This window comes from Photinus pyralis, unplaced genomic scaffold (assembly GCF_008802855.1).
Source record: "Photinus pyralis isolate 1611_PpyrPB1 unplaced genomic scaffold, Ppyr1.3 Ppyr1.4_LG6, whole genome shotgun sequence".
NCBI classification, from domain to species: Eukaryota; Metazoa; Arthropoda; class Insecta; order Coleoptera; family Lampyridae; genus Photinus; species Photinus pyralis.
The window spans coordinates 1,438,177-1,453,877 of NW_022170663.1; the positions used below are offsets into that span (position 1 = coordinate 1,438,177).

The 15,701-nt window shown below is 34.0% G+C and overlaps 1 protein-coding gene and 1 long non-coding RNA gene across 4 annotated transcripts in view; both read right to left on the reverse strand.

Annotated features, from left to right (window-relative positions):
- The window catches only part of LOC116175186 (cAMP-specific 3',5'-cyclic phosphodiesterase 4A-like), a 118,597-nt gene that overhangs the window by 67,138 nt on the left and 35,758 nt on the right, over positions 1-15,701 (reverse strand). The window contains exon 2 of one of the 3 annotated variants that reach the window (XM_031493319.1): positions 194-228. The exons of the other annotated variants lie outside the window; for them this stretch is intronic. The gene's annotated coding sequence lies outside the window, so the exon portion shown is untranslated. The remainder of the gene's footprint in view (positions 1-193; positions 229-15,701) is intronic. 3 annotated transcript variants of the gene reach the window in all.
- On the reverse strand, positions 8,493-9,829 carry LOC116175189. The gene is made up of 2 exons (XR_004146262.1): positions 9,343-9,829; positions 8,493-9,290 (listed from the first exon to the last, which is right to left on the reverse strand). It is a non-coding gene; the product is annotated as an uncharacterized LOC116175189 (long non-coding RNA).

Below are 15,701 nucleotides of genomic sequence, written 5' to 3' on the forward strand. Positions count from 1 at the left end.
GTGCGTCTACCTCTACGGTCCACTATTAAACGAGTATGAGTAAAGGGATCGAGACGAGCTTGTTCCGCTTTTCTATGAGGGATCTTTTATTCTTCTGACAAGGGTTCAACTAATTTGCCTGCAAATTAACCATTCGGTGTTTAGTACATAACAGAACATAACAGTTAAAATAGAATAAAAAGTTGTCACTCACCGACCAAGGCGTCTCTCCGTGCACGTACAACTAACCTGTAACAGAAGAAGAAATGTAATTTTGTTTCTTTTGCCGAAAAATGTACGAGTAATTTTTAATAAAGCTGTCAAGTACAAGACATGGCGTGGAAATGAGTTTACGCCCGATTTAACAAACAGAATATTTTGTGCTTTAAGGGCCGACAAAGGCTTTTCAGTGGAATATTGTAAGAACTTCTTTCTAAATGTGAAATTACATTCTTACAAGCAGTATGTTGACTTGCATGTTATTAACAAATGTAGACGGTATACCTAGTTTTCCCATTTGTGAGTGCTCCGTGCCTGACACGGTATAAACTTGTAGCTAAAATAAGTAAGTAGTAGTAGGTAACTAGGTATTAAATTGCAAGGTATTCCAACGAAAATTTGTATTAGGACAAAGCATTGTTGCCGAATGTCGGAGAATAACTTCGGAGGTCTTGAGAAATGTAGATCGACGGTTGAGTCAAGATTATGTCTATGTGGAAGTGGAGGTCATTTCGGACAATACATTCGTTAGTAAGGCTAAAATTTTAAGAATTATTTTTGCGAAAAAATTCCCGATAATTCGGACAAGTTTCTTGGAAAATGGAAAATATGTATCCTCTCATGTTTAAAGCGTTGTGAAAGTAACAGTTTCCAACTTTTGTTTTTATTTGTGTGCCGTACATCGTTGTATTCGTAACAGAAAATGCTACTCAATACAGTACGTACGTTTTTATGGGTCATATAAAAAATTAAGTTGATGATGATTTCTCCCTCCGAAACGAAACGTTTTATTGAAAATCTCTCAACGGTGCCTTGTAGAGCTCAAAAAGTAGCAATGGGAGAGTATTTTATTTTTCTGTATCCGTTGAAATAACATCGGGAAAAAAATAAAAACAAAATCCGCAAATTTCGGTTTCCTAGTAAACTCTTTAATTGCGCGTACTTTCTCTAATTTGACCATCGTTGTATCTTCTATGGCTTGAAGATCCCCACGATAGACATCCTTATTCTGGACACAGCGTATAATGGACCGAGCTGTTGATAGCAAATTTTGGCGCAGCCCACTCAAGTGTGTCTCACGTTTGTGGATAATGAAATTTGGCCCCTAGACCATCTGTCACATTAGAGTTTTCAAATTTTTCCTAGAAGTCGAGTATTTTTGAAGGCGAGTACTTCGTGGGCCAGTTTTCGTGAACGCATTTTCGAGAACTAGTGTTATGAAATATACAGTTCGGGGACGATTATAAACCTTGCGGCATTTTACGTAGACCAATTTTTTTGAGAAACGAATTTTCCGGGATAAATAAATGTAATTCACTAGGGCCAATTACATCGTCAAAATTAAGTATCACTTAAAGTTAAGCATAAATTAAATACCATAGCAACGACTGTCTTAATAATCGTTGCCATAGATTTTAAGTTCGACTTAACTTTAAGCAAGGCTTAATTTTGTTGGTGCAACTGGGGCATAAGTGCTGAAACACAACCTTTTACCCAAATTCGGATACCACAGACGAAATATGAAGCAACTGAATTTTAGAAATTGAAACAGTACCTATACCACCATGGTCACAATACGATAATAATTTTTCCAGTTGGTAGACGTTTTCGTAAATCTCAAATAAAATTCTCATGCAATCTTAACTTGAATTCATAACTATACCCTCTAATAGAATACGACCATTAGAAGTTTTGCCCTAATTACACGAAAAGTAAGTGAATCTGTCTACCCCCTTCAAAATCCACCACATTGTTTGGCATATGCCCAGCGCGATGGCATCAAGAGTAGTAGTGAAACGCCCAACGACAGTTGACTAAATCCTGGGAGAGGCGGCGACGCTAGGCATATGTCAAAGTATCAAGTATCATTTGAAACATTTTTCGTTATACCCGCTCAAGAACTTTATTTTCTTTTAAAATTTTCAAAAACTAAGTGGTGTAGTCGATTTTTGGTTAAAAAGGAAGGTTATACATGCCTTTTTTTGAGCCCCGAAAAAAAAATTGTCTCAGATCGACCCGGAAAAAAATTTTCTTATAGAATGTGGCCTGTAGAATCCATAATTTCAAACAGTTCCAAGATTAGGCTACTAGTTCAAAAGTTACAGCCCTTTGAATTTTTTTTCGAAATTGGTTTCTAGTCTATAACTTTTGATTGAGAAGTCTTATCGGAAAAGTACGAATTGATTTGGATTCTACGCACCCAAATTAATAAGAAAAAGCGTTTTCCCGAGAAATTTTGGTGTAGTCGATTTTTGGTAAAAAAGGAAGGTTATACACTGCCTTTTTTTTAGAATTTCTCAAACAGCAAATCAAATTTGTTTCGCATTAGCGTTTAGGGATGAAATTGTCAGTAACGGCTTTCGATATGTTATACGCATCATTATGTGACCCTACAAGGGAAAGTCCGTTACAAGCCAGTTTTCAGTTATTTTCCCGAGAGAAAAAGTTTTTTTCTATTGAATATGTATGTACCTCACCTGAAATAGTATACGCCAAGAAAATATATTTTACTAAATATACCTTAGTCATTGTCCTTAGTCTAGTCTAGCTAGACGTTGTCGATTCATCGTTCCATATTGGTACTCCGATCCATCCAGTTCTGTTGTACAAAATTACATACACCGATCATGATAAAAATCCTTTTCAATAGCCAACTCGCATATTTAAATCGGGCCAGATCTCTCGAAATTGATCAAATTCCCAGTGCGACCTTATCTCTCACAGCGTCCCATTATTGAGGTTCTTGCGTTCACCACAACTTATTGCCTCTCGTTTGGTTTCCTCTGGATTATTCGGGTCCTATAGAGGTATCCACATCCATTATATAGTTAGTGTATCGGGTATCTCGCTTTCATATGAAGAAGAAACAATGCACAACCTTTTTAGGGTGGGATGATCCTGACGAATTGGATTTGAAATTAGATGCTTTAAATGTCTTCACATCGGAGTCCCTCAGATCGCAGAACACAATTTGTACGAAGTTGCTTTGTAAATAAGAATTTCCGCAAATCATAGAATTGAATTTTATTTCAGTTATCTAGTGACGTACAACGGAAATGCTATTGTTCCCACCACATTTGAGGAGTAATATAATGCCTCAGCAAAATAAGGACCGCAACGATTTCAGGAATTCCAAGCACCGAAATGAACTTAAAACAGAATTAAGAGGAAATTTGTGACAAAACGACATCCACTTCCTTTAGCGAGAGCGTATAATTTTGTCTCGGTCCCATCACGACAGCACCAATGTGCATTCAGAGATGAAACTCCGCACTGTATTATTACATTAGATTTTCTAATATAAATTCAGGGTATTCCGCTGCGGCACGGAATCGTGTATTATCTAAGTTGTTCCCACGCTAGAAGTAAAGTATTAACCCTACTGGGAAGCTCTAGGTTATTCTCCTACATAATGCTAAAAATGATGGCCGTATAAAGACAATACATTTATTCCCTGGTGTGTTTTTCTTATATTTTATGTGCTTCTTTCCCTGATTATAATTTACTGGACGGAAATGCGAATTAGGTTCGTTTGGCTTATTTACATATTCAAAGTGAAAAACCTAAAATTAGCTAACATTGCAAAGCAAATATATTGCGTTGTAGTGGTAAGGTCGTAAATTCTAACGCGGTTGGATAAGTACGAAAATTCCATTTGTTAGCTTATGAGTATTTCCCTCTGTTATATTACCATTCCATTCTATTTTATGTGTGTTATGCAAGGGCAGTAGGCCAGAAAGAGACTTCCGTTTAAATTTCTTTAATTTTGTATATTAATTACTGGTTGCTTGTTAAAATAAAAAATTTGTAAGTGAAATACTTGACATGTTATCAATTCTAATAATACGGTTGGTTACTTGCTTAATTGGTAATCTTAAAACAAAGTTGACTGAAGGAAAAACTGTATTAAACGGGAGGGTTTAGGCACCAATAAAAAAAAATGTTTCAACAAAACAAGGAGGCTGTCTCCAAGAAACGAAAGCAAAAAAAAACGCTAGTGAAATAAATGCAAAGAACCCTGGAAGTAGGTACGCTAATAAAACATATGTTGTAATATTCTGGTTGCACCAAGCGTTAAATTGTTTTTCGTACTTGGACGTGCAAGTAGTTCATCTATAGCAATATTTTCAATATCGAGAAGCTCTGGAGGAGTTAATGATAATTTACATTCATAATTCAAATTTGCCGTAACATTATATGTGTCATTGTAACACTTTTTACCACTGGCACGTTAAGAAGGGAGGTATTGCATTGGGGTAAAGAATGACCCCCGATTTTTTTTACAGAATAACACATTTTGCAGCACCAGGAATCCGAATCAAACAAAATCTCGTTGATGTCGGTATGCCGATCTGTCTGTCTGTATACTGAAAAGCTTTTGGACAGAATCTGTCAATTCCATTGTATGGGCTTTTGCCTTTAAGACAATGGAGATTAAAAAAATAAAGCGATTATAACTAGAATAAAAATACCTTCAAAAGTGTATTGCTGCCTATTATAAATAACAGTAGTAACCGTTTTTGATTTTCTAGTACCTACCACAAAAACAAGCCAATCATGTGCTAACATTCTTTCGTATAAATGAATTTAATTATAATTACAAAATCCGATGGTAATACGGATTGTACGCGTAAACTAAGAGTGGTACCTATATGCTTCCACTCAACGAGTTATCATTATAAAAGTTTTTTGGAAATTATTGTGTTCCGTCCAGAAGCTCCATCAAAGTAGATTTTTAATTATTTACTAAGAGAAGGGCTTTGATCTAAAGGTTTACTTTGACTCCATTATACGCACTAGGGTATTGAGTTTGAAGAAGCGAGGTCAAAGAACCTTCCAAATTAATCAACTTATTGCGCTAGACTTTCATAAATAGAAACATTTTAAATGCCTAAGATCGATAACAGCTGTTTGATTGCCTATTTATAGATACATTTCTATTTCTATATCACCTTGTAAATTATTTGTTTTCGGTGTCGAAGCAGCTTTTAAGATAATGTGAGTACATTCTCGGAATATTTTACTATATGCACCCACCCATCACACAAGAATTTAAATATTTACAAGGGAATATTATTTCCATTTTCACGTCATACTTTCTATTTAAAGGTTAAGATGCATATTTATAGAAAATTTGCGAGTTCAAATACACCAGGAAATATTACGCATCGATCTAATTTGAATACAATGTACCTACCCCGTTTTAAATTTTTTACTACACGCGGAAATTGATGATTTACACGTTTAATTTCGGCCCATTTAATGTAATTTAATCTTTTATTCTATTTTAGATTATAATCCTTTTTATAAGCACCCAAATGAGGGTATTAATTGGACTTTATGGCACAGAACTGTCAAAAATTGCCTAGTAACGATACTGCCACTCGCAAAACTTGCTGTATTCTTTTTCATAGATCTTTGGATTTATGAGGAACCACTTTACTTTGTGCGATTTCGAATTCACGTAATATTTCGTCAGAATAAACGTTTTCCATTTCAGATACACGCATTTCCAACAGCGAATTGTTTGATAATATAAACAGTCTCAGTATTCATAGCAACACAAAAAACGCCAACTATCAACACCACTCATATTTGGTTAGCGACAAATTCCTGCAAGAATTACTAATCCCTTTTAACTTTTTAGGAATTGTGCTAAAATAGAATAAAACGTTGTTTGTACCACGGGCATAATCGATTATGGCCCTCGAGAAATTAAAAGCCCTCCTTCGTCGGGCTTTAAACATTCTCTCGTGTCATGATCTCTTGATTATGCCCTTCATACATAAATAACTATTAAAAACCAGTTTGCAATGCCCTGCACTTCTATTTTTGGGGACAAAAGTTGTCCATGTTCTCCCAAATTAAATGAAAATTTAATCCCTGTAATGCAGTTACGCAAGAGATTTTTTGAAAATCATTTTTACAACTAACTGGAAAATACATTTGTTTTGTGTTTATTTATTTATTTATTTATTTATTATTTGGAATTTGGGTTGCGCTGGAAACACACGTGTGGATTTTGATTTATTTTTTCGAAATCTAGCTCAAAATCGAGACGTTAGAAAAGACCAAAAAAGGATACAACAAGTGAAATTCGATGCATACACTGATACGTGTGCGGTGATGGGTATAAACTTTCATCCGCAAACACCAAAAAACGGCGAAAGCAAATAATCAACAGACTACGGCTAGGACACACACGAATGACACATCGCTTCCTAATCACCCGCGAAGACCCTCCTAGCTGCGACACATGCCAAACAAGATTAACAGTCGAACACCTTCTCTTCAGATGTCCAGATTACACAACACAGAGAAATATGCTGTACAGCTCCAACACAAATTCCTTAAAAGCACTGACCGACATCGAGAGTTGCAAAGAAATCGTGAAATTTATAACCAACAACCAAATCACAATATGAATCTCTAGTACAAAAACCCAACTAACCAAAACACCAAATTGTACCTATACACACATAGAAGAGAAAAGGAAATACACACATATACAGACACACCATCACACCCCCACCCACCCTCACACCAACACACACACCCTCACATACACACCATACTCATACAACAACACTACACCGCTAATAACCCCAGCGGTTGATGCGGAAAAAGAAAAAAAAAAAAAAAAAGAGACAAATAAATGTATATGTAACGGAAATAAAGTTTGAATGGTTTTTATCGCATTAAGTACTGAGAGCGTTTAGTGTATACGATATCAACGGAGATAATTTAATTCAATTAAAGTGATGAATTACGAAAACGCATCTGGCGTATATGATGGCGTGTAAAATGTAATTTGAAATAAGCTTGATAATTTGAAGAATTAGTAACATTTGCACATTATTCCGATGAACTAATTACGTTGAGATCCTAGCACAATTATTAATCCTTTTCCCAGTTAAAATTATGCATCCGAAGGAAAATTAATTCTTTAGAAATTGCGAAGTACCTCCGCGCCACACCTTTATGAGCAAGTAGAGAGTTTATAATCCCGCGGTCCAAGCACTTCTCTGATCCTGAGGGGGTTCGTATCATAGGATCGATATATACCTACCGTTCTATCTCCTATACCTTCCTTCATATTGCTTCTAACGACATCCTCTAAATACCAGCCGCTGCACGTATACATAAATTACTACGAAACTTATTAGCACTTTTCACATAATTGCGACACTATTATAAAAATATCTCTTATTTGAATTGCGAAAACGTTAAGTTTATTGTTTGCTTTGAGAATACACTTAATGCCCTAGTTTTATTCACCTTTTTTCTCATATAAATATAAAATAAGCGTTACGCCAAATAAAACATCATTTCATTACTTGACACGCGGATTAATTGTTTATGAAAACAAGCATCTTTAGTATTTTAAACGGTACGTCATTTTTGTAGTCCGGATTATTTACGATCAGGGAATCTAAATACGAGGATCAAGTAAATATGAAATCCCTCTAGCTAGCGCAAATGAATATTAATTTTTGAAACGATACATATCGTCAGCCAAATGCGCTTTTTACATACCTAATCGTATGAATTGCAAACGTGGAGGTGATGTGCGAAGACGGTTGAAATCAAAAAGGCAATTTAACTTCGGGGGTAACTTGCCAATTTTTTACAAGAACTTGGTAACTGAAATGTTTTTACATTGGAGAATTTATAGTTCTGCATCCATTCATTTAGCAATGAATTCCGGTCATGATTGTAATGAATCCCTTTGTGAAATTTCGCAAAAATGTACGTCTCACAAAAATTCGCTCCGAAATCTTCGCCCCTAAAAACTTCGCCCCGCAAATTCAATTCATCTCCGGAGTGTTCGTACCCGTATAGTTTCACCTCATAATGTTCTCTCCTGGAATATTCGTATAAACAAACGCTTCCAGAAGGAGCAACACTAACCCAATACAATATTTTGGAATGATTGTAGTATCAGAAAATGCCTTTAGTGCAGTCAAAATTGTATAAAAATTCCCCTGACCTGGGCAACATTGCAACAGAAATGATTCTTTTTGTATTGTTTGTGAAAAGTGTCCATTTTAACATATTCAGAATTCCCCTTACTTTTGACCCGGGAAATCAATCAACATTCAAGATAGCGGCTGAAGTTTGTATTTTTCATTAAAAAATGTTTAACTTTGTTGTTTCAATAAAATTAGGCAAAAATATTTAAAATACAAAGGTAAAAGCATAAAATAATAACCACCGACTTCATTTCTTTTCATTCCATTTAAATATTTCTGCAATATTAAAGTGGCCATCATTTTGAAAATAATGAAGTAAAGTCTACGGTTATTTTTTATTCTTTTATTTTTGTATACAGGTAAATAAAATGGCAAATTATTAAACAAAAATTAACATGAATTGGCTGTTTTTCACAATTCATCATAATTACCATTTGTACTGTCTATTACTATTAGTTATCTTGAACGAAAATGATGATGTAATTGAACAGTTAGTCCTAATTGAAAAGGTGGAGGTGGTAATATATTGACCTAGGCTCACCACACTTCATTATACACTGATCAATTGAGTTGAGGTTACTTTGAGGTTTATATCCAACCACGAAAGGTCGTCAGTGGGGTTAAAATTTTTACTTCCAGGGTGTCTCTACTAGTCGTATATGCAGGCTTAATGTTACTGTTCATTATGCTTCTACGATAAGGAAATTTTGTAGCTGGATATGGCCATTTTTATCCTTCCTAGAAAAATGTCTTGAGAAGTCTTCATTTCTAGAGATAATCTTTCTCTAAAAATATTTTTTTCTTTTTTTTTAATAATTAACTTCCTCTCTTCTTGATCTATAAATTAGTATTGTCATTTATTGCAAATGGCACGCCACTAATCAATTAAACAATCAATTAATTTATATAAATTAACTAATATAAATTAAATTTTGTGACGAATACTTTCAGAAAAAACTCGTGGTTGATCCATGCTCTAAATGGGGTGATGAACCATACAGGAAATAAACGACTCAATTCCTCAAAACCTTCCCCATGGAAATTTTAATTGTTGACGAACAGATATAATTGTGAAATGTTACGACATGTTTCGATTGTTAATCATCTTCAGGTAACAAACTAAAATATTTAAAGTTAAACCGTTGACTAGATAGCTATTGAAAACACTTACTTATAAGTACGGTGTTTTTAATTTTTCTCACACATAAAAGCTGCAGCAAAAAAATTAAATGGATGCTGAGAAACGCGTTTTCACAGTAATAGGGTTTATCACCGTCATTTTTTTATAATCAAGAAAAAACTTAGCACACACACGCACGCAGTAAAAAAAATTGAGGATAGCCCATAACCATACGTATGTTTAATGTTTTATTTGTTTTATACAGATTCCGCAAACCAAGATAACACCACGCAAACGTTAGTGCAAACTTGTACCAAGCAGTATTGAACTTTTAAGCCGCCTCGCCATTGTTATGTACTTAGGGTCCTCGGTAATTTTATAAGAAGCTTTCCAACGTTCGCTCGCCTTAGATTACAATAAAAATGTTGCAATGAAAAAAAAAGTGTAATATACAAATAAGCAGGGTAATGTTATGCAATTGCTAATTTCGGCGGATCATATTTTATAGCTCGAAAATGCTCTATATCTAATATTGAGATTTATAAGCATGGCACGGTTTATATTGTTATCAAACTTTTTAATGCCTCGCAGTTTTATATTCTACTTACGAGCGATAAATATTTAACAACCAAAAACAAGGAGGGGTAGGTACTCGAGTAAATTTGTAATGAGAAAAATTTACGTCTTAATTAAGTTAGGAAGATATGCGAACCCTGCTATAGGAAGACTTTTTTGTTTTTAATTTCCTCTTCATATAGCGCGTTTTCCAACGCGTCTTACTGATTTTCCATACAGGATACAGCCCAACAATATTCCAAGAGAATGAGAAGGATTGTAGAATTTGTTGTGTGTGTGCATAACAGCAACCACTCACAAACATTGCAAAATAAAGCCGCATTTAGAAAATAGACAGTTTCGCTATGATCTTAATAAATGCGTTGCAAGGAGTCTTTACGAGTCATAACTCTAATAATAAACGTTGTTTTTATAGGATCCTACACTTTATACTCCTTTTAAAAACCTAAAATTTACATTTCGAAAGCAATATGGTAACATTTTACTTCTCAAATGAGGCCATATCTCACCGACGTTAGTGGCAACAATTTAGATTGGACTCGTTCTATTTTTATGTTAAACATTTTTTGACATAGCTATTATACAATTTAGCTTACAATAGGAACGCGAAGAATGTTTCAATTTAAATAATAATTATAGAAATGTCAGTTGTCAAATTTAGTGTCTTTAAACGAGAATAAATGGCTTTGTTTGACCTACAATTTTTATTGGGCAACAATAAACAGAACTGTAATAAAAATTAATGTTTATAACTGTAGTACGCCAAAAGTCGTTAATATTTTTAAACTGGTAATATTGATCTACAGCGGGTTATGGTTTAATTTAATGTACATTAATGCATGTCGTCTATTAAAACGTTCTTAATTTTTAAAACTTGCCCAATTGGATGTCGTTCAAAATGAAATTGTTAAAGTGTTAAGATTTGCGAAGATACATTGGGAATTGTATCAGGCATCTCATATTTTTTCTGATCTTTGCCTCAGAATGTGTCAAAATCTTCTGAATCTGATTGTTAAAAGAATCCGATGTGCCTACACATTGTTCAATACAGATTCCATTGCACGTCGTCGTCGGCAAAATAAAATGGCATAAACTCTTAACTAAACTTTTCCTAAGAGTCGCACAGTATGTTTTCCTCTGTCTTGTGATTATTTTTTATATTTTTCCGGTTCCTAGGTTTTATTATATTAATCAATTCCCGTTATTAATCTTTTCTCAATGTTTAGTTCCTTTAGATTTATAAGATTCTTCAAATTCTTTCTTTCTTCGAATTCCAATTTTTCTGATTGGTCAGATTCGTTGGCTTATGTAGATCCTTCGGGCTCTTCGTACATTTCGATGCTTCAGATACATTAGATTTTCCGATTTCTTCTGGTTCTTTTTATTCTTTAGAACCTTTCATCTTTTTTTGGACTGGCCAGAATCTTTCTGTGATCTTGCCGGACAAAAGATGTTTGGAAAAATTCTTCATGGGTTGTGCATAGATATAAATAAGTAATACGTTAAATGTACAATTGTTATTAATTTTTGAAAAGATAAGGATTTATTTAAAATCAGTATATGTTATACTTTTAATCATTGTAAGAGAATTTGAAATGCTAGCTACCAAAAGTTAAAAAAAATTAGTGCGAATAGTGTATTTTAGGTCGACTCAAAATTTTCCACATTGAATCTCTTACTCCAACCAACTAAAATTTTTAAATAGTGTGCACGGTATTATAATATCAAGTTTACAAATCCGACGCGAAGTAACCTGTGCTACCTTTGTGTACAAGATACTGAATAATCACCTAAATGCCCTAGAATTGCTTCAGGAAATTAAACTCAAAGTGCCACATGTTAAATTAAGGAAAATCCATATCATCTTTTTAGTGACCACCCCGTCATCGCCACTATCGAGGAGCCTGTTGGCTTTAAATAAGAAGTGTCGTGAGAGAGACATCGATATATTTCACGGCTCTTTGAATGAATTAATTAGTCATATTAGATCGTAATTACTGTGTCGTTTTAGGTTAAAGTACAGCATCTCAGTGTCATGTAATTGGAATACTTGCATTCTGTATGGTATCTGGCTAAACAAATAAATAAATAATTTTTTATGAAAAACATACATTTTTTGTTGTTGTTGACCCTTATATATAAGAAAAGAAATATTTATTTTAGGTATTGCTTGACTAATATCTATTGCAGCATAATTCCAATTTGAAACGTGATTTATTAAGAAAGGAAATTATAAAAACATCAACCCTTGCACGAACCCCTCTTTAATATTCCAAAGTGTTGATGAATAATTATAATTTGCGTTCGAATCCACTTGCCATGCTGGCTGAGGTTTGAGGTATGATCATTTGGAATTTGTATATGCAGGAATTTGAGCTGAAATATTATTTCTCCTTTCTCTGAAAAGTATAACTTTAGGTAAAGATTTGATGAATTCATACATCTCCGTACACGACCACATCACTTGGTTATTAATTTATTAGAAAAGCAACACAGAATGTTTTATAATCAATTTGATTTTAACATATTTATGGGTTGTTTATCTTGTGCTACGTAGAGAGCCAAAATAAATTAAATTCAGTTACAATGTAATTAGCTAAACTGTTTCGGAGCTTTCGCCAATCTCAAAGTTAATGCATATTCATTTAGGTAGATATCCCATAAGAAAATTTAATAGTTTTGTTTACCTCTCAAATTGAGAATGTAACGCTACACTCTCGTTAGTGACATGAAACTGCATATCCAAATGGAAGCTTTAGGGCTCACAAATTTCAATTTTTAAAAGTTAACGCATTAACACCTAATAAAGAAACAGCCGTATGAAAAGAAATCTCTTAGGTAATATATTTGTGACGTCAATAACAAACTCAGAAAGTCAACGACCTAAACCCACTCACCCTTTCGTAACGGAAAACGCGGGTAGGAAAACCCGATTTACCTTTTTTACGTTGATTTAGAGGATCGCAGCGAGTTGAGATATTGTTTAGCGGAGAGAATTGCGAATTCGTGGAAAAGTCGGGGTTCTGTTAGATAGACGATAGTGTCATTATGTACCATCTGCTGGTTGTATCTAAAATATGAAAGAAATAAGGCCAATAATCGTTAAAGGGAAAAATCGAGAGCGGATACGGTCTAAACGCATTAAACTTCGGCTTTGGGTAATAAAAGAATCAATAGGAAAAACGGCGTTATTGCTCCCGCAAGAATCTGTTTATGAGCATTTTCAAAAGCGTAATTTATTTTTTTGCGCGATCGGTCATTTCTGACTATTTACCATGGGTGTTTCCATGACAGTAGGTAGAATTTACCAGTTGCTATGATTACGACGACGTCAAAATTACTTACCGATCTAAAAACAGAACAGCAAAAATACTTACCGACGCCTTTTTAAAAATCAACAGTCTTACATTACATTTAATCTTTAATTATTGTTAGGTACATTAAACGTACAATTTGTGCTGTTGTTTCCTATAGCAAGACGCTCATAAAGTCATAAAGGAAGTGCAAAGCTAGTAAACTACATCAGACACATGCACATTTTTATGAAATTATTAATTTCAATTTTGACAAATAAACTGGTTACCTAGTGATTACACCATACCACTTCGATCATTTCGATTTATTCTGCTCGTTAATTTCTTAGTGCATATTTATATTGGTTGCATAATTTTAATTTCGATCGCGCAAAAAATGTTATAAGCACGTCGAACGTTAAGGGTTACCGTTCTCAGACAATAATTGGAGTCGTCGCTTCGCTCCTCCTCCAAACAATTGTCTTCGAACGGTAAAAATCCCTTACCGTTCTCCATACTTAATATACTATAGTTTTGAAACTCAATTTTGGTTATATGTTTAATACTCAGCGCTAAAGCAAGATTGATGTTAATCAGTTCCTGAAAGCCGATGCGGTTTTTTCTATAGGGCACATTATTACTTGTTATTTCCGAAATTATTGGGTAAAATTTTTGGTAATCAATTTGAAAATGTCTATATAAATATGCTGATATATGTAAGAGCAGTGTTTTTTAAAGTCAATAACTGATGAATTATAAAAAAGAAAAACGTATGATTTATAATAGGTATATTAATTTTTAAGACCTGTATCTATCTAAGCAATTTAATAAATAATAATTTAATTAAAAATATGGGATTTGCACTGAACTGGAATAGCACAACTTACCTACTATAGCGAAAAACCAAATCATGAGAATCATGAAGAAGCTGCTGATATTATTAAGGTTGCTTTTAAAATTGCAAGAAAATCCTCAACTTTCAGTAGGTGAGGTTTTCTTTCTCGCCAAATGTACGATACAACCTAGAGGGGGATAATATTTCCGTACCATATATTGTCAAATTAAGAATAAAAGTCCATTTCTTTCAGGTTTTTGTCCAATAGTACTGTACATAGTAGCGCTAAAAATGAACTTATTCCATGCATATAGACTGCTACAATGAATTCTGCGATATTAAAGAAAAATAGAAGTAAAACATTAAGGACATGGAAAAAAATGCTAAGTGAACAAATGTTGAGCGTTAAATTAGTATTTAAAAAACTCTAAATTTCGTTTAAAGGGTAAAATCAACAATTAAAGCAGAATAATAACTTCCAGAAAAGTAAATTTACTGTTTTAAAGTGTGAATGAATTGAAAAAACAATAAAATAAAAAAACGAAAACTTTTCATACTCGTATAAGAAGTTTAAACGATCTACAAAAGAGTTTTTGGAGGTGTATCATTCATAAACATAATTTTTATCTTTATCCTAATTAGCATCCTAGCTATCCCCCTCATCAGCATTTTCAGCTTCACAATGGTCGTCTCCATTGTCTTCTACAAGCTGAACTACCGGCGCAAACGCCCGTACTACATAGGTAAGCAAAATATGGTGTAAGGCGTATCACATCTTTTAGTTTTGCACGGGATGGTATTTTTACAAGAACATTTTATTAAATAAACGGATTATACCTTCCCCATGAAATTTAATAATATGTACAACCGAATTTCAAGAACATTTTAATCAGTTTCAATTTTCATGATGTAAGGTGGTGCAACCTAAAGGGTTTAGGACACTTCGCCGAATGCCCACAACGCCGACACGATTATTGGATGGTCCATATCGCCGACTAGCGACACTACGCCGACGGACACTATGCCGACAATGCCCACTTCGCCGACTGTGCCCACATCGCCGACTATTCGAAATACCAGGCCCCTCACACTCTGCCTAGGTTTAGTATGAATTTTTGTATGAGTTTGCATTTTTTAAAAAGTTTTAAAAAATGTCATAAACCTACAAATAACCTAATATCAAAAGCTGTTTGGTGTCACACTCCGTCAAGTTTCATTAATAAGTTTTGTATGAGTTTTTGGTTCAAAAAAAGTTAAAAATGGTGGCTTGGTTGTCGGACTAAATAGATTGTGTCGCAGTTTAACTTTAAAGAATCGAACCGGTAACGTTTGGAAAGTATGAAAAGTATTTTTGAAATAAAGTCATCCTGTGAGTAGGTGGAGTAGTTAATCCCTTGAAACGTATACATTAAATTTTCCAAACTTTAATTTTTCAAGTAAATATGGCAGGTAGTGTTTCATTTATAATAATTTTGTGTAATGGGGTACATTAATTTAAAAGCCATATTTAGCTGCTTTGTAACTCGAAGCTTGTATGAAATTCTATCTATTTTAGAATTGAATGGATGTATTTCATAACTGAATTTTGTACGTGTATTATATTTTAATATATGGCGAACCACAGTAGCACATCACGGGCAACTGACACACCATTACCTTGATATGGATGGGTAGAGTTTCGGTGGAGGTAGAGATGTTTTATAATG